The sequence below is a fragment of the Corvus brachyrhynchos genome, unplaced genomic scaffold (genome assembly GCF_000691975.1).
Source record: "Corvus brachyrhynchos isolate BGI_N302 unplaced genomic scaffold, ASM69197v1 scaffold53, whole genome shotgun sequence".
Lineage (NCBI taxonomy): Eukaryota > Metazoa > Chordata > Aves > Passeriformes > Corvidae > Corvus > Corvus brachyrhynchos.
The window spans coordinates 7,828,439-7,855,341 of NW_008237681.1; the positions used below are offsets into that span (position 1 = coordinate 7,828,439).

Here is a 26,903-nt window from a genome sequence, read left to right on the forward strand (position 1 = left end):
ACTTCAAGGCGAGATTGTGGCAAGAAGCCTGGGCTGCTATGTAGAGAATTTTAGTTTTCAGAGTTGGCAGGTGGGAGCCTTTCAATGCAGGGTTATTGCACTCACAAATATGTTTCTGGCCTCGTGGGAAGAAACACACTACATAAAATTCTGCTGCAGCATGAAAGAGTTGAAAGGTTTCTTTCACATGATGTAACCTCTCAGGAAATCTAACCTGACAAACAAAATAAAAATACCCTCTCCTCTCCTTCATTAACAAGAAAATAACCACCTTGTTAACCAACTGAGAGTGTAATATGTTTTACCTCAGCTCTGCAAAGTACCTGCTTATCTTAAAACATGTTTCAAACCCCATTCCTATTCTGCAAGGCAAGAAAATAGGGTGTGCAACTTAAAACATTTACAGCCATCGTTTCACTTGATAAATCAGTTCTAGTGAGAACCATGTGAAACTGTTAATGGCATTGAGGCCTCCACCACAAGCCCACGAGAACTGAAGGGCAGCAGGAGGTCTGGGTGTTGTCTGCCCACCACTCGTCCTGTTTTTCATACATGCCCAGGTTAAACTCTTGGCCCCACTGAAACAAAGGATGTTTTTGATTACTTGGATGGGAGCAGTCCTTTCCCCATAGACTTTAAGGATGACAGTCATCTTGACTGGTCTATTATGACCCATCCAGGAAACCCTGTGTTAAACTCAGAACTTGTGTCTGAACTAGGTACTTTAGGAACATATGCAATGTTGGTTTAGAGGTTTTAAATAGAGAAGCATTCATTGTATACCTATTAAAGTTATTCCAAAGGCTAATTACTCTCACTCTTTAAAGACTGAATCTTACTTCCTGTCTTAATTTGTATATATTCAGCTTCCAGATGTTGGATACCTCCATGGTCTAAAGAACTCACTTCTATTAAAATACCCATACCCATTTATAGATCACAATCAAAACAGCTCTTAATATTTTCTCCAATAAACTGAGGAAACTGAAATTTACACAATTTTTGACAGGAGAAAAAGTTTATTGGCCAGCTATCACAGAAAAATATTTTTAAATGGAAAAGGAATAAGTAGCAAATTTGGATCAAATTTGAATATAGTCATGGCAAAATGGATTTATTTTAACATGTGTGTTAATATAATTGCATTATATATTTAAACAGGTACCACTGTATTGTCCTGACAGTAAGATGGCACAGAGTCTTGCACTGTTGAAAGAATTATAGCGCTATTTTCAAGATGTAATAAAATGGAGAAAAAATATCTAAGACAATTGCCCAGGGAAGACAGAATCCATAGGCTGCTGGCCCAGAAGAAATAAATGATCCTTCAAAGAAAAAAAATAGAACTTGAAGGAGAATAGAGAATGAGAAGTCTGGCAAGAGGAAGGTGTTCCCTTGCATTAGAAAATGTGTCGTAATACTTGCATTCACAAAGAAAGAAAAATAAAGAAGTCTTTGTCAAGTCCTCCTCTGCTAACAGGAACTGCAATGGGAGAAGTTGAGAAAAGAAGAGTGTGAAATGAAACATGACTGAAGATGGGGATAGGGTCTCTAAACTTGAATGAGGAGTTTGACGTGTACTTGGGGTTTGAAAGGAAGACAATAGACAACAGAAAGAAGAAATTACTTGCCTGCTGCAGATTACCAGAAGAAGATTATTGCATTGTATTTCAATATTTTAGACAGAATGGAGAAAAGAAAAACGAAAAGACTAGTAAGGCTGAATACAAAATTAACTAGGACAGGAGAGGGTGAAAAACAGGTAGCTTTGGAAACAGTAAGAAAGGAAGACTTCAGAATAAGCAAGGGTTTAAAGACATGGAGTGGTCATAAGGCTGCTTAGAAGAAGGGGAACTTCTGGAGTAGAAATCATCCACACAGACAGCTGCAGCTATAGTTTCAGGAATAGTACTGTCCCTGAGCATGCTTATGTCCTCAGGGAAAGGGAAATGGGAAAATGAGAACTGATCAAAGGAGATAACAAAAGGACAATAAGATAAAATCCAAGAAAGATGGGTGCTCTTGAAGTTAGTAAGTTGAAAGGGAAAGGGTGGCAAGAAAAAAATCAAGAAGTCAAAGAAGTCCCCATTACATGGGAAAAGAAAAACTTGGATTAGATTACTTCCTTGCAGAAAAGCAGGTTACAGTGTTGATTGGAGGGGATTAACAGGACAGAAGAAGTTTATGCAATTGGCAGACTAAGGCTAACTCTATTCATTAAAATTCCCAACTTCTTAGCCAGAAAAAAATTTTCAGAGATAAAGGAAGTTTAGTTATCCCATTTCCCCACCACATTCCTCTGTTTCACTGTCCAAAATGCAAGTCTATTAGGAAAGAGGACTGGTGTGAACTAACATATCTACAAGACAATATTCCTTATTCTGCCAAGATTTCTGGAAATTTCAGACCCTGTGAAGATAAGGATAATGACACTTATATTTCTTTCAGGGTGGTAAAAAGCTTTGAAGCTTCTAAAAACTGAAATAAAAAACTGGAAGCGGGAAGAAATGAATCTATTTAGTGATGAACAGGTTCAACTCTCCTATGGATTATGTTACCAATCAATCTTATCTGAAGATATGGTATGACCTACCAATATGGATTAAATTAACAACAGCAGGTAAGAATATTCTTGATGTTCTCTATAAATGCATGATATTTACAAATTATTAGATAGATCTATAGGCAATATACTTACTCAATATGAACAATACAAATGTTTTTACTTGGACATAACTTGAAGTAATAAGCTGTAGAGATTTGTCACCAGGGCTGTTCTTCTGTATCCTTTTTAATGAATTCCCAGCCCATTGTCCAAATTTACCTTAAAAAAACCCAAGCATTTAGAATGTACAACAAAATGATTGACAAAGAGAAGTTGCTTCTTTGCTATAAGTGCTAAAAAAGATCTCTTCCCTGCTTTTTTAACTGTGAAGTGTGATTAAGTCACAACAGTCTTATGTGTATGATGCAGTAGTTTCCATTTATTGTTATCCAAAACAGAATCACAGAGAATCACAGAAGTGGTAAGGTTGGAAGGGACCACTGTGGGTCATCGGGTCCAAGCACCCTGCTTAAGCAGGGTCATCCTAGCCTTGCTGAAGTCAAGGTAGACAGTATCCACTGCTCTCCCTTCATCCATCCATGGACTGGCTTCATCATAGAAGGTAATCAGGTTGATCAAGCATGATTTACCTTCTTCAGTGAATCCATGCTGACTACTCCTGATCATCCTCTTGTCATTCATGTGGATAGAGATGGACTCCAGGCTGAGGCACTCCACCACCTTTCCAGGGATTGAGGTGAGGCTGACTGGACAGTAGTTTCCTGAGTCCTCATTCTTGCCCTTTTGGAAGACTGGGGTAACATTTGCTTTCTTCCAGTCCTCAGGCACCTCTCCAGATCATCATGACCTTCCAAAGATGACCGTGAGCAGCCTAGCTGTGGTGTCTGTCAGCTCTCTTGGCACTCTTGGATGCATCCCATCAGGGCCCATGGACTTGTGGATGTCAGGTTCACCTGGGTGTTCTCTAACCCAATCCTTCTTGGCCAAGGGAAGCAGAATACCAGACTCAAGAACAAGCAAATCCAAAACTGATTTGGAAGGAGTGAATTAAGCTATCTTGAAAGAAGACTGAAATGTGAATAAAGTGCAACAGATGTATTGTTCTTCAAATAGTTTTCTTGATTTGAAGGATATATTTCTAGTGTAGTATTGTTTGGAAAGTTAGGTCACAGTTTCGGATTTGTATTGACTTTGTATGAATGGTGTGTTTTACTTTTGTTCTTCCTTTGCATCTCCATATTCCATCTTGATTTCAGCTTCATTCTGAAATGCAGTTAATTCATACCATAGTGCAGGTAAATGGGAACACATTGCGCTTAGCAGCCTGTGGAAGAATCAAGCTGTATCTTGTAAAACGCTGATGGTGAAACATTGTCGATGGCCTCTCTCAGTGAGCTATCTGTTCTCAAGTATTCAAAGAAAGAAGCAATTTCAGTTATAGAGATACATTATGTCCTTATTTAAGGGGAAGGAATCAGTTCCTGATTACTCAAACACATCTGAAAAATGTGAACTTAAATACTATCAAATTACCTTTGTATGGTGGGGGGGGAGGGGGAAAGTGATTTTTGTGTACTGTGAAGCCAAATTTTCTGTGTCTGTCTAGGTGCTTTTATTGAAACGTGTAATGACCCACTACAAATTATTCTCCTGAGTAGATTGTGTGGGCTTGAGAGCCTGTAGGTCATCCTAAAAGTCCTAACCAACGCAGGAATGTCTTCTGCAAAGGGTTACTAAACGCTTTGTCTCATCTAGTTTTTAGTTGATTGGGCAATGACAGCCTTACAGTTTCCCCTGAGAGATCTTTTCATGTAACATCAATTCCACATTAAGTCATTTCTGTTTCTCATTCTGTTGCCCTATAAAACTTTCTGTGGGGCAAGGGAAAAATAATCAACATGAATGGAAAAGGCCCACGTCACATTTAATTAAAAATATTTCCACCCTTGGAATGAAAAGGTATGGTGATAACTGGAGTCACTGGGGAGTCCTGCCTAAAAAGTGTTGGCACCATATCACCTTATTTCAGTACAGATAGAAAATTGAACAAAATGTGCAATTATGTCTTAAACAAAAGTGTGGTGCTAGACATCAAATGCATGTAGCTGAAGCAACATATGAACACATGGCATCTTTGCTAAGTAATTTGCTCTTAATTGTCAGCACATTTAGTACTGGCATTTTTAGATACATTTTTGGTTCATTCTCTAACAAATGACTCTACACTAATTGTTCCTCCCAGCAATTTATTGCACAGCTGGGAGACCAAGTTGCAGAATTGCACACACACGATCTTGTATTGAATTCATTTCTTGAAAATGTTTAAAATTCCATGAGGTAGTCAAGAATTATTTTAATTGCAGTGTCTACAGTGAAAATATGGAAATAATTAAATGTCTTGCGGGTCAGGTAAGGTACAGCTTCCAGAACCTATTGCTTAGGAATGTTTCAACAACTGTAATAGTGTAAATCAAGATATCTTTTAGTAATGGGGATAACTGTGACATTTCAGAGGATCTCTTAAATGCTTATTTTTATTTAAAAGGTGAACATCTGCTAAGGTAGCAAACTCATCTGTATGCAAAAGAATTATCTTTCTGAGGATCTTTCCATTATGAAATACCTGTCATGATTCTCTTGTACAAATCTGTTAGGTCTCACAAATCTTTCTCTCATGTCTTTCCTAAGGGGCACTTATCTTCTCTGATGAGAGATAAATGTTCATAATTTTAAAAAAAAGAAAGTTTTAATTTTAAGCAGAGCAAAGTCTAAAGGCTTACTAAAGAGTATTAGCTGGAACAATATAAATGGAGATGGATCTTTAGAAAATGGGTTGCCTACTGTATGTGGGATTAGCTTTCAAGAAGTGCTGATGTCACATTATAAGTTGGGAACAAATTGCTAACAAGTCTTTCCCTCTTAGCTCATGAATCACACTGCTCTGATATGTCAAATCACATCAAGAGCAATCAGTCAAATTAACTGACATCATGAAGTGCTTAGTGAATTTTTCTTTTTCTTTAGGAAAATGATCTCATATCTCTCCAACTTTACACTGAAAGCAAGATCTTGAGAAACGGAGGGGAAGTGGTTGTATGAAGTTGGAATATATCTTTTCATCTGAAGTGAGAAAATTCCTGATAAATTCTTCAGGGCCTCGTGGTTTTTAAATTTTTTTTTTTAAGGCTTTATCATTGTAAGAGTATTTTCATAATTAAAAGTACTTTGTGCTTTTAGTAGTCTGTGAAATGTAAGTAGCATGCATTACTGCAGAGAGTTAACATCACCTGTATACCTTTGCATAGAGTGAGCCCTTTGAAATACTGACCTCATTCTGAATACCTATTTTGCAAGCTGTAACTTTTCCGTTAGCAGGAGGACTTGGTGATAACAGGATGAATTCACCTGGTCAGAAGACTTGGACCTGTGAATTGCTTGGACTGGAAAGCCCTGTTACTGCTAGCACAAGCCAATGCCTGCTGTAGAGCCACAGCAAACACAAGGTCACAGAAGCTGAAGTTGGACTTGGAAAGATCCATATGGCTTCACAGCAATGACTGAGATGATGGAAAAGAAGCCTTCAGTACAGGTATAGTTCAACACTGAAGTGACCCTGGTGATAATCAACATCATAAAACAGACCTGCAAGAATGTTAAGTCCTATTCACACACATAAAAAGAAATAGCTGGTTTGGGGCAGAGGGGGTTAGCGGTTTGTTTGTTTGGGTTTGGGGTTTTTGGGGGGGTTGGTTTAGAGTTTGCTTTGGTTCGGTTTATTTTGCTGGGTTTTTTCCCATGTACCTAAATCTTTCCTACAGCTTCCAAGATGGTTGTGTGCAAAAAGTATACATGCAAAAATCATAGCTAATCAAATATTTGCACATGCCCTCTCTAATTGTAAAATTAGAGTAAAAATGTATGCAAATTCAGCATTATTTTAAATTTTATATCATGTTCAATAATATAAAACTTTTTTTTAATCTTGCTTTCATCAGCTAACTGGGTTTTTAAACTATTCAAAACTCTGGTTATACCATTTCTTCCATTTTAAACCACCTAAGAAAGTGATTAGCTAGTGTATTTTTACTATTGGCTGTCTTCTCTGTGTAATCCCTTTTTTTTTTTTTTAACACAGCACATAAACATCCCTTTTGGTTTTAGCTATGAAGGGCAATCTAAGAGAATAAATGCAGCCCAAGCTAAATTGGCATTGCTCTGTCAGTGTTACTGAGTGGTGTCTGCTTAACCTAGAGTTGAATTTCCATTGATTTCAATTGAAGAAGGGCTAAGGTCCTTAATGAAAAAGGAGTAGAACCAAATAGTTCTTAACTGAACAGTTTTGGATTTGTATTGTTCCCTCATAAATTTGCAGGCTGAAATCCTAAATCGTGTAGATCACTTATCAGATTGTATTATCTGCTGATGTTCAGCATCTGTTACCTAAATCAACAACTCTGAACAGCAAGACTGCAACTTTCTATAAATCACAGTTTAGTTAAAATAGCCTGTTACCTGCATGATACAGGGAGAGGCACAGCTCCTGAGTGAGTGGAACGGGAAGTGGAAGGGCTGGGAAGCCCAAGATGGTGATTGTGTCATATGATGGAGTACCTGCTACTAGGGAGGGACTAAATAGCCTTCCTCTACCCTGCTGTTCTGTCCCTTATGGTCAGAGAACATAAAAACACCTAAAACACCTGATTTAATTTTTTGTAAATAGATTTTTGCAAATTATTTCAGCTGACCAAACAAAGGTTTTGCTGCTCTGATGAAAATTCAGGTTTTTTCCATCCATATCAGCTGTTACAGTTGAAAGACAATCTATTCCTATAAAACTTATCCTCAGGCCAGCACTGCTACCTAAACTAATAAAGGCAATGCTGTAGTTGGCAAGTAGTGGCCAAATGCTTTATTAACTCAGTTCATTTCAGCAGGCTAAAAGTGACCAGCCTTATCACCTGAAGAGGTAATGTCTATGCTGAAGACCTTCACTCTCCTAGCATCCTGGCAGGAAAAATCCCACAGTTTATACACCTGACATATTGAAATGGGGAACATGAGTAACTAAGGGCTTTTGTCTGCAACAAGATGCTGAGGGAAGCAAAAACTAGAAGAATTCGTTCTGATCTGCCCCTTGAAAAAAAAAAACGGCTTAGAGTGGTTGCATTGTGAATGGTCATAGTAATGGTTGCTGAGGGAGAGGACCAGCCTTGGAGGTCCCTTTGGTTATGTGTTCTGGGCCAGCCAGAGAGGTGCTGCCCACAGCCACGGTGAGTGCCTGAGTTGAGTTTTGCCCTGAGAGGTGTTTGGACTCTCACTCAAGCAGTCCTTCCCTAGGCTGCCATGAAGATTATGTCCTCTGTGCACACGGGATGGAGACTGCTCCTGCTCACCCAGCAGGATCAGAGATTTTGTTTTCCTCATCATCAAAACTCAAGCCAACTGGAGCCCAGCTAAAAAAGCTGCAGCTGCAGCAGGGCCAGGACTTAACTCAGAGAATCTTATTAAATATATTTTCTTCTGGAAATTAGAGTACACTAGCCGATATTTTAGTTAACCTTTGTGATGACATATTTATTCTGGTGCACACAATAATTTCTTATCACAAATTTTTTCCATATGGAAACTTTAGACATTTCTATTTCCAGAAAAGGCCTCAAAAGGATTCTGTTCCCACTTTTCTGTAGAAGTGTGATTATATTTGTAACAATTAAAAATGCAGTTCCCCTTGGGAAAATGTCAGTGGTAATTATCACACTGATGATTCAGAGAATGCTTGCTTCTACAACTGTCTCTTGATAAATTGCTGGTACTTGTTTGACACTCTCAGTTCTCTTGTTTGATTAAATAATCGTAAGATAAAAGATCATCACTTCATAGTCAGATGTCAGTCTCCTTTCACGCTGAAGTGCATTACTCTTGCTGTTAAAAATGACGATCACATCACTATGTGAAAGCCAAAAAAGCTTCCAAGAGCTCATCTGTGTGGTTCATAGTGTATGTCAGCAATAACTAGAAGAGCTATACACCTAAACTCATCTCTACATGCATGGAAAGTGCGGGGATAAAATCCTTGCCTTATTTAGCAGCAGTACATACCAATAACGAAACCTTCCATGGAGCTGCTAGTATTTCCTCAACTCTTGTTCACTCTTCTCTGGGTTTGATTATGCACTAGGCTTGCAACTCCTGCTGACCACCTTTATTATACCACTGACTTCAGTGGGTGCTAGGTCAAACTTATCATTTCTTTTCAAAAATAGATCTTACTTCCCCTGTAGTCCCAAACCCTACATGTCCCACATCTTCACTTCTCTCCTTGAAATCCTGCTCACTCAGTCATTCCTCAGTTGTTGTTCTTTGTCTTGACCTTCATAGCAGACACCACATGTAAATACTAATGCTTACCAGCATCTTATTAGCATATCTTGAAGTGGTAGACCACTGTAAACCTTACTGCACCTTTTCTTCTTCCTTTCATTACCAACATGTTTTCCAATGTTGTCTAACCGAGACCAAAAGCATTTCAGAACACATTCTCAAAATAATACATGTTGTAAAATAGTGCTACTTTGTCTCAAATTTCAATCTTTCGGTAGCTGATTGTGGCTCTGGTTTTTTCTCTTCTTCGGCATTATTTTTGAGTTTGCCTATTGCTAAAGATGCAGTTTCTAACAAACATGTAAGAAATTCTCACATCCCAGGCCAGAGCCTTCACAGTTGTTTCTCCCAGGAAATTTTGTTTGTTCGTTTTCTCAGCCACAGGCCTATTGGTATACTTAATTCACTCTGACAAGCAGTGAAGCATGTTGGTAGTTTTCTTATACTGCACTTCATTTTCACTACCTTTCTGTCAATATGAGACACAATATACTGGTTCCTCTTTTTTTTCTTTTTTTTTCTTTTCCCTGATCTCTCCCAGTAAACAAACTTACTATCTCTTTAACCTCTGACAAGGAACAGTCTTTCATGGAGCAATGAATGGATCAGCTTTCCAAAAGTGGTTCAGCAGCAGTGATTCTGGGTTATGGCCTTCTTTGAACTCTTGATCCATCATATCTGATGTGCTGTCTAGCCCCTTGACTGATTTTCAAATCAGTCTGTAACTGCACGGGAACCACCTACACATTTGGCCAGACAAATCACATGAGCAGATGTGAGGTGACCCAAACAAGGTACATAAATGATGTGTTTGGGATCAGATTCAGTTGCCCACTGTGCTAAATGCCACACAGACGCTAATTGAAAAGACAGCACACACTCCAAGAAGCTTCAGTACAGCAATTGAGGACGGAAATCAGAACCTAGGAAGTGGGAACAACAGAAGACAAAAGAAGCATAAAGCAGTGTTTGGAAACTAAGAGAACTAAAGAATATTAAAGAAACACCTTAGAAGTTGCAAGGCTAAATAACCAAAGTCAGGAAACACAAAATATTACACTGTTTCACTCTACCCTTTCTTATGTGACTGTGTGCTGGTTTTCTCAGCAGAAATATTTTGTCATTCAGGTAAGAGGTTGTTGACCTAAGGCAAGTACTTACTATTTTGTTTCTTTGCACTGGTCACTGTGTGCTCTCAGAGTGCACTTACTGCATGTCATTCAAATATTTGCCATGAAGAAGGAATTATTCATGAACTTTGCCGTCATATTTCTCACTTCAGGATCCACAGTTTCACAACAGCTGCAGCAGCCCATTATGATAACCAAGCAATGACCTCATCTAGCCAAGTTCTTGGTAGCCCTTCTTGTAGAGCTTACAAAAAAGTCTGTCACTTTTTGATCTGATGGTAGAAATCCATCATAGATATTAAGAAGACCCTGGGATGGTTCTTGCTAACATCTGGGATAGATCCCTGGTCATGAAGCAGATGCCCTGTGAGAGCTTGCTTCAGCCTACTGGTGAGGCAGGGGAATGGTCATGACCTTGGGAACACATTCCTGCAATATGAAAGACTGCCAGTCTTCTTCTGAAGATGGCTTTGGTGGAAGAGTGGAGTTGGTGTTTTGTGTCACAGAAGACTGAGCAGTAGAAAGGCCTACAAGATGGGAAAGCTGTCTGGCATCAACTCCATGCAAGAACAATCTTCAGGAAATTTACAGCCACATCCAAAGACTGTTTCTTGAAGTAAAAGTTAGGCAGAAGCCAAGCACAACCTCTAAACTCCGTATGTTCTTTCCTTTTTTTATTGTACAGTTTCCCAAGTGCCAAGAGTTGCATCTTCCATCCCAGAACTGTCACAAGTCAGCAGTTCTGAAAATTCATCACACGTGACTCCTACAGTAGAACAGGACCTGCTGTCTGTCCCCACATCCTCTAAGAGGCTCAGTCAGGAAAGTGTTGTAGTTGTATTCTGCCATCACCAAGAGGATCTGTCTCAATCTAAAATGCCATAGTTCATTTCAAAATTTATCTGAGAAATAAGTGCCTGTTTTCATATATATATATATATATGTGTGTGTGTGTGTGTGTGTGTGTGTGTGTGCCTGTGCTTTACTCTCCTAAGTAGATTTACACCCCCCATCTCATTCTTCTCAGGCTAGTGCCTTTGTTCCCAAGCTGTGGAATGTTCTGAGGTAGAGGGACTTTCTTGTGTCACAGCCCAAGGAAGAAGTCATGATTCAATGGGTCAAAGACTGAGAAAACAAGAGATGATGGCTTTGTAGCCCACTCAGCCTTAAAATACTCCTACAGACCTCTTGAGAGCCATAATTTTTCAATGACTTGCAGGATGGCAAGTTTGGGGAGCATCTCAAAGGGATGATAAAAGGTGCAACCTTGAATAAAGGCCACAAATTAATAAAGGCTGTCAGATTTCAAGATAGGGGAGAGATGACCTATGTTTTTCCAAATAAAAGGTCAGCTGAAATTTTTAGCATGGGAAGAACACCATGTTTTTCTCCATATTCCTTCTTGGAAGTGACAGTTATTTTCTGCATAAATATGTGTGTATATATAAATTCACCATGCACTGTACACCCAACATAGAAAATTTCTATGGTGTTTGGCAAAGTTGAAAGTTACTCTAAGGAAGTTCATATCATGGGAAATATTGGGCAACCACAGTAACAGGCAGGGTGACCCATCCAGCCTACAATAAAACACATGGCTAGAGAGCATCATGCACTCATAGATTTTCTGTTTCACATCAGTGACCACATATTTCAGCAAGGAGCTAGTGAGAAAAAGTAAGTGTGGGAAAGGGGAATATGTAGCATATATCTGTTCCTTAGAAAATATATTGTACTGCTACCTGCAAGAATATATTGTACTGCGATCTGTGGGCCAGCAACTTGATTTCCAAAAAAGAGAGGAGCATTTTTTCCTGAGCTTAAGCTGTGAGCTGGGACGGGATGTCAAAAGTGGGAACAAATAATGTGGAATGGTTAGGTTTACCCCTGTGGTGACCCTTATGCCTTTCTCAGCTATGACACAACAGGTGAAAGACCCCTTATAGTAAGTGGGAGGGGGGCAGAAAACGCTTAAATTCTGGTGCTTGCAAGATGATAAGATCAAGCTGAAATCCTATATAAAAGGTATGCAGAGACACCATTAAGTAAAATGCTGGCAGTTGTGAAAGTTGCTTGCAAGGAAAACCACTGTTTGCACCATGCTAGTTCAAGGAGGCAGGGTTGGTCTTTCAGGGACATGTTACAGCTAATGGCTGCTTGCAAATCCTGCAGTCGCTTAACTGCTCACAGTTTAGAGGAAAACATATTTAGGGTTTTATTGACATACACAGAGATGGCAACTGATTCAGTTATGAGCAACAGAACAGCTCTTGCTCCAAAACTGCAGGTAAGTGTTACATTGCTTAAGTGTCTCCAGGCTGGGCTGCATCATTTCCATACAGAATTTCCCCAGATGGGAGTACCACAAGCAAATGTTGTTACAGAAATTCTTTCTGGTGTAATTTGTGGTTTGGGTGAGATTTTTGAGAACTGAAAGTGTTCTTCCTCAACATTTGAAAGGTGAGGTTTATTTATTTCACCAAAGCTATATAGTAGCTTTAAAACAGCTTGTCTGAACTTTTAAGTCCTTGTGAATTCTGAAAAAAAAAAAAAAATCAGACTCTTCTACACATAGACAATTTGGCTTCTGCTCTTGGAGATGTGCTGTGTATGCACACACAACAGTCCTTGAATAAGTAAAATCTGTAGTGTTACATTTACTCTGATTAATGAAGAGAAAAGCATTAGATCTCCTGAGTCCTTAAATGCTGTTCTGTAATTATGCTACAACTGATCTGTATTGTTTCAGCTGATTATTTATCTCATTTCCTCATGATTGTCTGAAGTTGCTTCTTTAAAAATTAGGTCTTGCTATTAACAACTATTACTAATTACCATGATAGAAGACCTGTGTCTGCAGCAGAAAATGGTGCACTTACAAGTTCTGTTTTATCCACCTCTGGTTTAAATTCTTTGTTGCTGCTATTCTCTGCAAGCTCCAGGGATGATCTGAAAGGTAGTGCACTTATTAATAGTACTTCAGACCTTGTTTTGTGCAATGTTGAGGTTTACAGATAGATGAATAAAAGCATACCATTTAAAATGAAAATGTCAGAAACAGGAAGAAAGTTGTACTAGACCCAAATGTTTGGACTAAAAACTCAAGGCTTCCTTAAGGGAAATGAATGAGTATTGCAGAGAACTGAATCTGATTAGGATGAAAAAATCATTGCTAAATTCTAAAGTATGTATCTACTGAGAAGGGCATAAGAGTGATTTCAAGGTGTGTACCTCCTCACTACACTTTTGAAAAAACTACCTCAAGCATCTGACAGAACAGGGAGATCTAGTATCATAGGCTTTGTTACAAATACTAACGGCATACCAAAGCTGCTGTAAAAAAAGGTAGCGGGAGATTTAGAAGTACCTCAGGTCCCAGCAGTGAATCCAGAAGCTGGCATTAGGTACCACAACTTCCTCTCCAAGGGCACAGAGGAGAAGGCACAAGCACAGAGAGACATCCCTTCCTGAAGTGGAACCTGCATCCTGGGAGCGGACTGCTGTGCAGTCATGTCTTCCATTGGGGAGCAACTGGATTACACCATATACTCTTTCTGCCTGTGTGTGAGGGTTTCCTTTAGGAAAAAAAATAGTTATTTTTGTACAGCCTAGTCTCTCAAACTGTTTGGATCCTTAATTCCTAGTCTTTGTTGCCTTGATTCTCTTTGTGTTAATGTTTGGGGTCTGGCAGCAGCCGAATAAAGTGTTTCTGGGATTAGGCAATTGCTGGACAGAGCTTCTTTGGGGGATAGATACACTGGCTCCGCTAGAGTTAAGCCTGAGATACCTTTACTGATATGTAGATAGGCCTAGCATGAGGGGCAGAAGGGATTTTAAAATTACACCACTGGAAATACAACAGGAGAGAGAAGAAGTAGTGTTCTCTTACCTATAAAGTCCTACTGCAAAGAGAAGAAAGAAGGATGCAGAACTAGTGAATGATTAGGAGCACAGAAAAGTTTAATGTAGGTATTTTAAGTGAAGCAGATAAATGCAAGAGGAATTAGATGTGTTATACAAAGCATCAAAAATAAAACCCATGAACAAAACAGCTCTTTCAAGGAAATAAATTATGTTTAGCAGAAACTACCTCCTTGTTGAAATGTCTGTCCCATTAAGTCGTCAGTCTGTGTGGTAAAGCCAAAACACTTGAATGTTAACAGACTAACAGACTAAACAAAACTATCTGTGACAAAATAAAGGATAACTAGGCCACCACAACTTTAATGCAAGAGACAAATTCAAAGTTGCAAAGGTATTTGAAACACAGCAGAAAGCATGTTTTCTTAATCCAAGTATCTAATAAGCACTGAAAGAATGAAGCATACAATTGGAAACACATGCCCAAACGATGTGTGACTGCAAGGGGAAGCATGGTGTAAAGACCGGCTGTGTTTCCAATACCCCTGGAGAGAATTGACGCCATGCAAAGGTGTTGGCACCAGTCTCTGATAGGAAAATGCAGCTGGAGGATGAAGCTGTGTTAATGAAACAAAGGTTTTACTAAGTCTTTTAATTGAATCTGCTCTGGTATATTCTATAGCAGGTTGGCTTCTAACACTGCACAGAAATGGATAAAAAGTGAATTCCAAATAGACAGTGGAGCTGAATGCAACATTATCACAGCAAACGCTGTGCCCAAAGTTAAAATTCAAAGCTCTGCACATTTCAAATAGCAAGATCAAAATTAGTCCATTTGGCAAAGCTGTTCTGGCCTGCCTGCTAACAGATAGAAGTGTTTGAAATTGTGGAATAGAAAGTCCCAAGTGTGCTTGATTGAAGAGCAGTCTGCAAACACAGATGATCAAATTGAGTAGATAACCTATCTATGGAATTGAATTCTAGACTTCCTTTCAAAGAATGCCATGGGACATGGAAGAATACAGGGTGCAATAAAAGCGTGTAGCAAATCTCATAAGTCTGAGGCAATTTCAAAGAGGGTGGGGAAAAAAAATCAGCATATCAAAGTCAAAATTAATAGTTGCTCCCAGGCAAAGCCATAGAAAAAGTAATGTAAGATGCAATCAACAGAGAATGACAAGACAGCAAGACAATTAATTGTCACAAAAAGTATGTTTGTCTGTTTTATTAAGGAGGAATCTTCTTAATAGGGTTTGCCATTTTTTTTCTTTTTATAATATATTTTGCTGGCAATGATGTCTGCGTTTTTCTAGCAGACTCTGAATGCCTTTTGATTTAATCCAGATTCTGATATAAAAAGTAAACTATTTGAGTGTAACACTCATTTAATAAGTTGAAAGCCAGATAACTAATAGATCAACAGAAGAGACAGTCCTCACCTAAGGGAGAACTATCACAGATCCTCCAGCAGTTCTCCTATGAGTCACCACTGCTCATTAATTTTATCAATGTTTTCAGGGGAGGAATTGCTGGAAAAGAATGTGGGTTTCTTTGGACATAAATATATTTTAAGGACTTTTCACTTTAACTAAATTACCTGGATCACGTGGTAAATGATCCCATGTTTGCTTCCACATGTGACTTTATCACAGGATGTGGATCTGGAGTAGCATGTGGTTGAAACAGCTGAAATCTCTGAAAGATTGAGAATAACTGAACATGAATTCCCAAGGAGATGTGGTAGCTCATAGTGGTAATTCAAATGAACGTAACAAGCAGTGAGGTTTTTTAACCATATGTAGCATAAATCCATCATTAGAATTCAATCTTCACTTTGAAAACATTGCAGACTTATTGGGAAAATATTCAGAAAAGTGCTGGAATAACTATCCAGATTCAAAGATACAACTTAAGATTTATTTTAGCACATCCATGTACCTTCACTTCTAATTTGTCACCACTGAATGTTACATTGAAGATCTCCATGGTGGCATAAAATCACATGAGATTACTGAAATCTTTAGGGAATGTAAAGTTGCCAGAAAAGGACTGACATGAAATATCGTGATATCAACAAATCCCTAAGCTATTGACTAAGGGCTATGAGATGTAGCTATCCTTTGCTAAATCAAATGCTTAATGTCATAGGCTTTCCAAAGCATGGTATCAAACTGGATGTAGAGGTAAAAATGCCACAATTGGTTATCTGTCAAGTTGCAAACAACCAAAAAGACATTGAAGTGACCAAGATGATCATGTTAAAAAATGAGAATCAATGCACTACATAAGCAGAAATTTTGTGAAATCATCCTGTGAGTATCATCCTCTGTTACTCACTGCAACTGGTGATAGAGGGTTAAAGAAAGACTTTGGAGATTTGAGAAGAAAGAAAGAGGCATGGCTAGATGAATATCCATACCAACCTTTTAGAGACTCTTCCACACTTAAAAGTTACAAAGATTGTTCTCAGGACTTACCTTCTGGTCTGAAGCTGAACTTTTGCTTCAGCGGAAGAATGGAACATGTAGTAATAGGAGAGAAGTTGCATGAATAGTGTGTCTTGTTCATGGGTGAGGGAGTGTCTGGGAATTAGCTAGAACAGCAAAGGGGTTATAGTACAGTGACTCCAGGGTAGACAGCTGCAAGATACAATCATGTTTCCGGTTGCAAATATACAAAAAACAACAAAGTTTAAATCAATGTAACAAAGAATATGAAGAAAATTAATTCATTGGATTCTTTTACAAAAGTGGTAAGGTGTATGGATAGCACAGTCAGGGAACAGGAAAGTCTTATTGGTGAGAGGATAGTCATCAGCACATGGAAATAGTCATGTGAACAGTGAAAGGAAGGAGGGAATACCAACTTGGTAATTCTAACTCACAACCAACTGGTCTCAAAAGCATATGGATTGATGTACTAACTAACAAAGACAGGGATGCTGACAGGTGTGTGTCAAAAACTGCCAAATCAAACCCAAGAATGGGATGCATTACCTCTTAAACATTTGTCTGCAATATCTAGGCATAAAAATAGTAGCATCTGGACAAACTTAGTTCAGCATGTGTGCTGTTTTATCTCTTGCAGCTAGCAATAAACCACAGCTGATAATTTCTAAAAATCATGGGTAAGTCCACATCTTGAAAGGCATGATGTCCAGCATGGAAAAAAAATTATTTTTTGGATCTTGCTATGGTGTATCAATTTTTAGACTGGAAACTGGTGGGCGGCTGGAGGCCGGAAATACATTGCATATGAGAAATATCTACATGGAGGGCAAGTTTCTGACTCCAAAGAGTCCTCAGAGAGAGTGAAATGAAGGCAAATATCTGAAGTAAAAAATTGCCATACAACATGCAGAGGGAACTGTATTACATAGCAGTTAGCCTACATTACATGTTATAAAACACAGGAAGGTGGCAAGGGAATCTACGGACAACAGGAAAAATACAGGAGTAATATGCAGTAAAAGGGGTAAAAAGCAGTGAAAATTCTGAAGTATAGCAAAACCAAAAGAAATCCTCTCAACAGTGTGAATCTAATATTAGCTGGAAGGGCAAAATCAGTGTTTTAATCTTCACTTGAAAATCAGGGTGATGTAATCATAACAAATTAGGAAGATAAAGCACTTTTTAGAAGATTATTAACTAAAGAAGATATTAAGCAATATCTACTGGGTTAGAGAAATAATCAGTGAATTTGTAAATTCTTTTAAAAATAAGAGAAAATAACAGTGAAACTGACAAAATATTAATTTAATAACTTGCATTCCTCTCCCAAATATGTCAATCAACATAGTTTTTATGAAAAATAGATCTTGGCATTGCACATCTGATTTATTTTAATGCGATTATGGGGTTACTTTATAAATGTCCCAACCTAAGCTTTTGTAAGGGATTTACCCCTAGACATTCTAATCTTAACGTATTATAGGTTATCCCTACAGTATTCTCAATAGGTAGGTGCCAGCAGCTATTTAAAGCAAGTTAAAAATGGGCTAATTTGAAGAGCACAAAAGAGTGTCAATAGTATAGACATCACCATGAAATGGGATTGTAGCTAACAAGATTCTGCACAGACTGGGATGTTCAGCACTACTGGCTGCTGTAATCAGGTGGTCAGAAATATGTACATACCTAATGTTAATCAAATTTGTGTCAAAGATGCACTTGCCATATTGTGTATGTGGCACCTGCATAGCTACTACCATGTCTGTGGAAGACTGTTCATAGAGCAGAACTATCAGATGGCTTTTATTTTATTATTCAATTATTATTATTTTATTTTCCTCCAGTAAATCTGTTTTTTCTAGGTATCAGGTCAGTCCTGCAGCTAAGGTGCATGAATGTCACAGAGAAATTTGAGCTGACAAAAAAAACTATTCTAAATATTGCAAAGTACAAAATAAGACTTTTAGGAACCCAGTCCTTACATATCGAGGAACATGTGCTAGAAGACAGAGGTGGAAAAAAGTAATGTTATAGTGAAGAAATGTGTGAACATGCAGACCTGTGGCAGTGCTGCAGAACTGCATTTGGGCTACTGCAGTTCTTGGTTGCCTGGACAAGAAATATTAAACAGAAATAAAAAGACAGGCTGCTGAGGGAACAAATGCAAAATAGCCCGATACTGCGTAGGTAGTTATGGCTTTCATGCTTTGAGAAAGGAGGCTGTAAAATTGGTGACAGTGTAAGAGAAAGCCTCACTCAGAGCTCAATAACTGAAGAAAGTGCCTCACACAGACAGGTCACACAAATTTCGTTTGCTTAAGCTGTCAGAGTGAAGATAGAGAGGTACTTTACTACAATATGTAAACTTCTTGAATAGAAAATGCTGGATAATAAAAGTTCAGCAACTTAGCTGAGAAGAACAGAAGGATAAATTACTGAACAATTTTTATTAGAAATAAAGAAACACGGAGGCTTTTTTATTTTTCAGGTCTATTCTGTTTGTTTTAACCAATGAATCATGGCTAGCATATACTACCAAGATTCTCCATAAGCTGGTAAGTCAGGTCACATTAAGCACCTCCTTTGAAAGTCAAATGTATCATATTGCACTCAGTAAAAATTAACTGGAAGAAATCTAATGGTCTGTGATGTACAGATCAAGCCTGAGGTTCCTCTAGATAAAACCTTTCAATTTATAAAGCAAAAGTTTAACAAGTCTAGGGAATAACTATTTGTACACTTACAATATGATGATGTAAGAGCAACACTCTAATAATATCTACTGTTGTGCCAGGTTACAGGAGACATCAAGTACCATCCCTTGCTGAAGGGGTGGTTATGACAAACTGAAAAAACATGCACACAGCTGCTCAAATTTACAACCACTTTTTCAAGGAAAGGCTGTTGTGAGAATTATGCTCCTGCATAAAAAAGTGATGGGGGCTATCAGGGTAGATGATTTTGCCCTTGGTGGAGTTATATACCCGTGATACGTTGTTGCCATAGCACCATGAAGCCATGCATTCCAGTGTAGAAATGTCACTCTAATTGCGTACCGGGGCTTTGAGAAGTTTAAAGTCAGACCTTGGAATATCTTTCTTTTGGCTAAAGAGGCTGTCACTGAAGACAGAGTAAATACAAAAATTGGTCTCGGCTGTAGGAATTGCTTAAGATTCTGAACACACTAAAACTTCGTGATACGGCTGATCATCACTTCCTCCAAACCTCTGGTGACTGCCCCTTTGTGGTGTTAAGTGCAATTTGGGTTTGGCTGGGGAATGTTGATGTGGGGAATACCCTCTGGGACCATGCCAGGGGAATCAGCACTGGGAGCCAGCAAAGAGAGTGCCAGCATCTCTGATTCCTGGATTTGGATCTGGAGAACCCACATCAAACTCCCACTAGTGAACATGGCTTTCTTTCTTTCTGTGGAGCAGCATCAGAAAATGGAGATCATGATGTTCTTTATCCTGTCTTGTGCTATTATTTTACAAATGCTCGCACACGGCCCTTGAGATACAATTGGCCAGCTGGAATATAATACAAAAAGTCAGTAGATGGATCAGACACATGGATTACAACTGACCTAATGACATCAAAAGAAAGGAATCGTAATTAGTGATGCTACAGCTTTTTTTTTTTTCTAGGAGGACCTGGTGTAATGATCTGAAGTTAGATTAGATTAAATGGGGACTAAGGAGATGCATGAATAGCTGTCTCCTTACCATCAACACACAATTCACTTGCTCAGTGCTTCAGTACAGCTCTTCTGTAAAAACCTGCCTTCGTGACCCAAATGACACTCAGGCTTTCAGGTGGGAAGCTGTGGCTGCAGAAGAAGAGGGAGAGGCGTATAGGGTCATGCAGCCTCTATTTTGTTGTACCTCGAGAGCCAGAGTTAATGGGCTGAAATTCACTGCTTGGGGCTGAAAATGTCTCAGATACTCAAGCTTGTCCACTTGCCCAAATCCACATCTCCGCTGAAACAGGAGCAAGTTTAGAACGTCTTTTGGAGCCAAACCAACACTGATCAACAGGCTGCCTCTAGAACAGATCCCACTCCACATTTCACCTGGCTGAAAGGGGAGCATAAACATTGGCAAAGTTAGGGGTTTCCCCCTCTTTTTTTTTCCTTTCTTCTCTTTCCTGTATGATTTTCTGCTTCATTTGTAGTTTCAAGAGGAGGCAAGACTGTGCTACTATATAGCTACTATATGGTAAATCAGACCTTTTGAGTTTGGATTAAATTTTACTTCAGGTCATTTATGGAAAGTGATTTTGGAACCTATGACTCAGTCTCTCCACATTAGAGAAAACTTCCCTCCCTGAAGTACACAAGCTTAAGTAAACGTTAGAATAATTGCAGGATAATTCCCAGGAGTGATTTGTATTAATTGTGTGGGTTTAGTAACAGTAGTTGCTTTATTTGTTTTGAAACTCATTTTTCATCCTGCACTGCAACAGCAGTAAGCAAACTTCCCCTAAGTAGGCAAAAATGCATTTTGAGACAAGTTAGGACCTTTGGAATCTGTTCCCAGGCAGGCAAGATAGAGAGAGCTAAATGTTTCTTTAATACAAATTTAGCAAGGTGAAATCAAGCTATTGAGAAAACTGTCTGACCAGACTGTTAGGGTATTTTCCCTTAAATAAGAAATAGAGACTACCCATCCCGTTGCAAATAAAGGTCTCTCTAAAGTCGAAAGGGAGTGGGGAAGTGGGATTTTCAGTCTGTGACTTTTGGTGGCAGTGCATGACCCGCATACACACAGCTTCTGGGGACTGCACATAAAAGATGCCTCTAATGTAACCCTGTATTGCTGCTTGGGAAGAATGTAGTGAAATGACAATATTTTAACACTGAAAACACAACTGCAGAAGAGCAAATAAAATAGTTCAGCTTACAAATATCGATCAGAGATGCTTTCTTGTAAAAATTCTGGTGGCTTAGTTTTGAAGTGTACCCGGGTATTAGGGATTGATGGCTCCCGAAACAGCCTCGAACTGCTTGCCTTCCCCGGAGACGCCTCTGCTAAGAGCGAGTTTGAGAAGTCAGCATCCTTTCTGTTCTGCCAAATTGATTTCCTTATTAATCAAAAAATCTCATCTTCCTCTGGCTTCAGGTGATTTTTTTTTTCTTAAAACATTTTATGACTACCCGAAGAAAAAGAAAAAATGAAAAGAGAAAAACAAGGAAAAAGGAGAATAAAATAGAAGAGAACCAGAATTACTTCAAGGTGAGCTTCCAATGACTTCTTGCTCCTTTTGACAGTTCTTGTCAACTACGAACTTTCCCCCCTGTCTTTCTCCCTCTCCCTCTTCGAGCACCTTCTGATCTCAGAAATGTATTTTATACATTTGATGAATGAAGTGATCAATTTCTTTTTCGACCGAGCGTTTTTGGTTTAGAATAAATTGGCGGAGCGTTTTCCTCCCTCCCTGTTAGTGTTTGCTTTGTTTCCTCCTCCTCCTCCCCCAAGGTAAATCTAGACCGCTGTAATGGCATCTTTATATACAATTGGTGTCACTCAAATAAGACGTTTTATCAAGCGTCTTTAAAACTTCAGTCAGCCTCATTTAACCTCTAAAATTACGCTTAACAGGCGACCTTCATTAGCCAAATTGGAAGGAACGTGCGGTATGTGTTAAGCAGCGTCGTTTCCACGCTGGTGACCCCCCTCCGCAGCGGGCGGGGAGGGGGGCGTTGATCGCCGGGGCCGGGATAAATGTGGGAGCAGCTACACCCCACATCGCTCCCTGTCTGGGCACACCGGGGTCCTCGGGCACGGAGCCCCGCGGGGCGGTCTGCAAGCAGCTGGCCTCAGGTTTGCTTGGTCGTTTCCCTGCTCCTCCTCGGAGGGAGAGGGTTGCAGGATTCCTACTGCCCGGCCGCATTATTTATCTGCTACCTTGCGAGCGGGCGGGGCAGGGCTTGCCGAGAGAGCTCTCGCCGCCTCAGCTCCCGGGTTGCCTGTCCCAGAGGACACCAATTAAAGGCACTAATTGGACAGCGATACATCAAAGTCTGTCGCTGAGACCGGCTCCTTGGAGCTCTGGGGGTCCTGTAGGCAGGCTTTTGTTTTAGGCACCGGCGTTGCTCCAGGTTCCCGTGCCGGGCTGCGCACCCACACGACTCCTCTGGCCCCCTCCGCTGCCCAAAACCCTCGCGTTTCCGCATTCCAGTGCCCGTGGGCGAGTGCGCCCCACGCTGCTCTTTGCCTGCGGAAAAACTACATTGGTTCGGGGCTCCCGCTTCACTGGGAGGACGTCTCACCTCGTGTTGACCCACCCGTGCTGACCCTCGCACACTCCCACCCATGAAACCCACCCGTCTCTGCGATCAAACTGTGGTGGCTCCCAGGGGCTCTTCGGTGAGCCCTTCGTCCCCGGGAGTGACACGGGGCCGGCGGATCCGCGCTGTCCAGGTGTCCTCGGAGCTCCCACCTTCCGGGTCCCTTGAACAGAGGACGTGGGGCTGAATTCCACCCCTAACATGCCCCAGGTTTTCCCTTCAAACTGCATTCCCTGTGCATTGGGGTAAGCCTCTTCGGGGCAGCAGGTGTTTTTCCGAGCCCAGGATCGCCCCTGGAGTCTGGGCAGGAGCCTGCAGCGGCCGTCCCAGACAGAGCTTCAGTGCCAGGGGGATGAGGGCTCCAGGTACATGGGAGGTGTTTGGAGAAAGGGTGAGAAGCGGAAAGAGGCAATTAGACACCGGGACCGTGACAAACAAGTCTGGTCTCTTCCCTGCTTTACACCTCTTTTTCAAGAAATTAAACAATTCTCCCCTTTACCAAAATGGTCTGTTTCAACTTTCGTAGAGGCTTTATTAACCCTGAGTTATTCTGGACCTCGGGTTATCCCCGGTGGGGCTGGTCCAAGCCCGAAAGAAGAGCCGGCGTTTCCAGGAGAGGTGCAGTGATTCTCTGCCGGCTTCATCCCGAGCCAGGCGAGCACCGCGCCAGGGGGAGGCCGGTTGTGTGTAAGTCTGGGCTGGGGGATTCACAGGGCTCGACCTAAAACAGGGCTGCTGGTACATATATATTTATATATCTCGAATAGGAGCAAGTCAGAGGCAGAAAATGACAGTTCTCCCCGCAGGAGACCTCGGCATCCCCGGGCTGAGCAGCGGCGCGGTTTGCTTATTCTTGCGTGATTAAAAACTGCTTTTTAACATCTCCTTTCTGCGGCCATCGCCCTCAGAAGACTAGACTGGGTGGCCCACGAAGGGGCGCGGGTGGTTGCGCTGAAGAGCATAAGAGCCGATACGGCAGGGATGAAGTTTGGTGATGGTCCTCTTTACCCCCCACCTGCAGCTCCGTTCCCTTCCTCAGCCCGGGAGGATGTGCCGGGAGAGCGAGGAAGTGTTTGATCATTTACTGCCCACGGAGGCATTTGTTTTTCATTTTGCAAACGCTTCTCTTTAAGTAATTGTTCCTGTTAAGAGCGTATACCTTTCACTGGGCTTTGCCGCGCTATAAATAATCTCGATGAAGATGCAAGGATATGACTTTCACAAGATTGGACAATTGATTAAATCTGTGACCTGCAATTGCGAATAATCTTGGAAGGCTATTTAAACAGATGAAGGCCTAAATTGTCTTGCTTGTATCTGAATTAATTTCTCATTCATCATCATTATGGAGTGATTGGTTCTATTCAGGCTTTGCAGCCTGCTGGAACGAAACTGGATTTAAATGAGACTGTAACACAATTTAAATGCTCCCCAGATTTAACGAGGCCAATCGAGCAGCTGCAATAAACACAAATATTTTTCTAAACAGCCTTGTTTTAAATAATTACTTAATACTTTCATGTGATGTTCTTAAGTGGCAATTTCTGTCTCTGAAGTCCCAGGCACTTCTTTGCAGAGAGGGCAGCAGGGAAAATCACTTTATGTGTTTGCTTTGCGTGTATATGTGCATGCAATACACCGACGGAGATTCTTTAAAATGAGGTTTGTAAATATTAGTGTAAACCTGCACTACATTCTTGGTCGTAGATACACTCAGGTTTTTTTTCAAAAAAGGAAGGGGAGGAAAGCAAACGGTGGACTGGAGGCCAGAGGTTGTGATCTATTTGTTTTCTTGTTAGAAGATCCTGAACTAGCTATCTCTTCTTCCTCCTACTTGAGAGAGAGAAGAAAAACTTTCTAAAACAGGGACCAGTTCCAGCGAGGATCTACCCTGATCTACTGTAACCGCATCCCTTCCGTAGTACCAGCTCTCCAGGGTCAGGACGGGACCCTCCCGCCTTACAAAAGGAAAAGCAAGAAGATCTGAATGGAACAGGCAACATGTAAGGGGCTCCGGGTAGAAGGATGAAGCAAAAAGCGTGTGGGACTGCTTTCCTCTCCCCCTTTACATCCACCCAGGAACCTGATGCGCCTAAATGAAGCCATTTGTGTTAACGAGACTTCAGCTCATCCTGACGTGGGCTTTACCCCAGGGTGACACTATTGTAAGAGGCAGGACAGCGGGCCTTGGGGTGACATATGGTGGAGGGTGTTTTCAGGGGCTAAACTCAGTAGTAAAATAAAGTAGCCAGGCGAGCAGCAGAATAATAGAAAACAAAAGGGTCTTTCAGATAGACAAGCCAAAAAGCTAAAGGAGCCGCATGCTTTTCTGCAGGTGCCGGCAAATGACCGAAAAACCCAGCAGAAAACGTGAAATATGGAGAGACGATTTGTCAATGATTTAGGTGCAGAAGTAAAACATAGTGCTGGGAAAGCAGATCCGATCCAGTTTAATCATACAACCTTAATAAAAACATATAGTCTGAGACGGGAAAGTAAGCATCAGTCTCGTTGCTATTTCACTTAATGGTACAGGAGGTGACAGATAAAACACAACAAAGATGGACTGAGTGATTTGATAGTAAAGGAACAATTTAATGCGCGAGTTACAGCGCTGCTCCCCGGGATCGTTTAGGCTTAACCCGTTCTCTAGAGCTCATCTTCCTCCTCTTCTGGTCCTTTTTTTATTAGTAGTATTATTATTCAGTTGTTTAAAATGAGCATTATCCCAAACATATGCAGTGCAATCAGCTCGGTCACACTTACAAGAACACGCTTTAATAAGGCAATCAATCAAACGCTAACAAGGGGGGGTGGGAGGGACGGCCTTTAGGAACTGAATTTGGCTGGCTAGGGAGCGAACCCGATGTGGCACATGGGGTACCCGAAGACAACTCCGCTCCCGCTGGTGACAAGGGTCCAGGTGCCCACTGCCGGCTCCCCCGGGATCTCACCCTAATTCCTCGAAGGGTCTCATCCCCGCCCAGCCCGGAGCCGACACCCCGCGCAGGGCCGCGGACACCACCACCGGCGGCGAAGGCGTTAAGGGCATCGGCCCCACGGAGCAAATGGAAAATTTCATTATGAAGTAATGAGTAATTCCTCCCACTGAGATGTATTGTTATATCTTCCACTTCAATTTAGGAGCACAGCGGCTCAATTACCTAGAAAATACAGTCAATTAAAGGCTGCTGATTGGACACGAGGACGGATCATCGATCTTGTACTTTCCAATATCGCTCCAGACACCTCATTTTCCCTCCCCAATTAACTGAAAATACTCTTGGCATTACTGCGACCCGCAGCCTATTTACCTGTCGCAGGCAATCTCTGCCCTGTGACCGAACCGCAGAGAAATTCACAGCCTCCCTTTGCCGCACCATCCTTCAAGAGTGGGCGATCGGGGTGGCGGCGCTGGAGCCGCGGGGAGAGCGGGGACCGTGCGGGCTGCGGGCGCTCCCTGTCCCTGCCTCCCCGCTCCCCGTTCGTTAAGCGGGGATATCCCAGTCACGGGTGGTAATCAGAGGCTTAAATGTTCTTTTTTCCTCTCACACTTCTAGGTGTATAAAATATATGTATTTGAAAATATATATGTATGTATATATTTATTGTCCTGCGCGTCAGCCGATGGCATTTTCTGAACTGGTCATTTTGCAAGAGCAAACTGGTGCCGCGATCGCAGCAGCAGCCTCGGCCGGATCTTGGCCTGTGTTCTCGGCCCAGCAGGTGACTGTGCCTGGCTGAGGAACGAAGGGTCGTGAGCTATCTAGGACACCCCATTTTTGGCGGATAGCGCTCATCTGCTGTGCCTCCCCTCCCCCGACCTCTTCAGCGCTCCCTTCTCCCGGAGTCGCTGGGGGGATTGTATCAAGCACTGGCTCGGCAGCTCCTATTTTATAGGACTGGTTCCTCTGTCTGATAAAAGGCAAAGTAAAGGAGGGGGAAAGGCTTGCAAAGCTCGGATGTTGTTCGGCTCTGCCCTTGGACGCTGTTTACAATTGTTATTTCCGGGGGGTGGGGGGACGGGAAAGGAGAATCTACTTGTGAGTGTCCAAAAAGGGCCATCGCTTCCCATGTCCATGAGGAGATCTCATTTATAAAGGGTGGAACAACCTGCTCTTAATGATTTAAAGACGGTGGCTTTGGATCAGGTTTTTAAAAGCTGTAATAAACAATTTTTTTTTTTTTTTTTTATAGCCTGGCCCGCCCGTGTCTTTTCCCTGCCT

At 41.1% G+C, this 26,903-nt stretch overlaps 1 long non-coding RNA gene across 3 annotated transcripts in view; it reads left to right on the forward strand.

Annotated features, from left to right (window-relative positions):
* LOC108446210 overlaps positions 1-6,260 on the forward strand; it is a 73,032-nt gene extending 66,772 nt beyond the window's left edge. For all 3 annotated transcript variants that reach the window (XR_001861336.1, XR_001861337.1, XR_001861338.1), the window contains 3 exons: positions 2,449-2,620; positions 3,004-3,302; positions 3,384-6,260. This is a non-coding gene — a long non-coding RNA (uncharacterized LOC108446210). The remainder of the gene's footprint in view (positions 1-2,448; positions 2,621-3,003; positions 3,303-3,383) is intronic.
* The last annotated feature ends 20,643 nt before the right edge of the window (positions 6,261-26,903 follow it).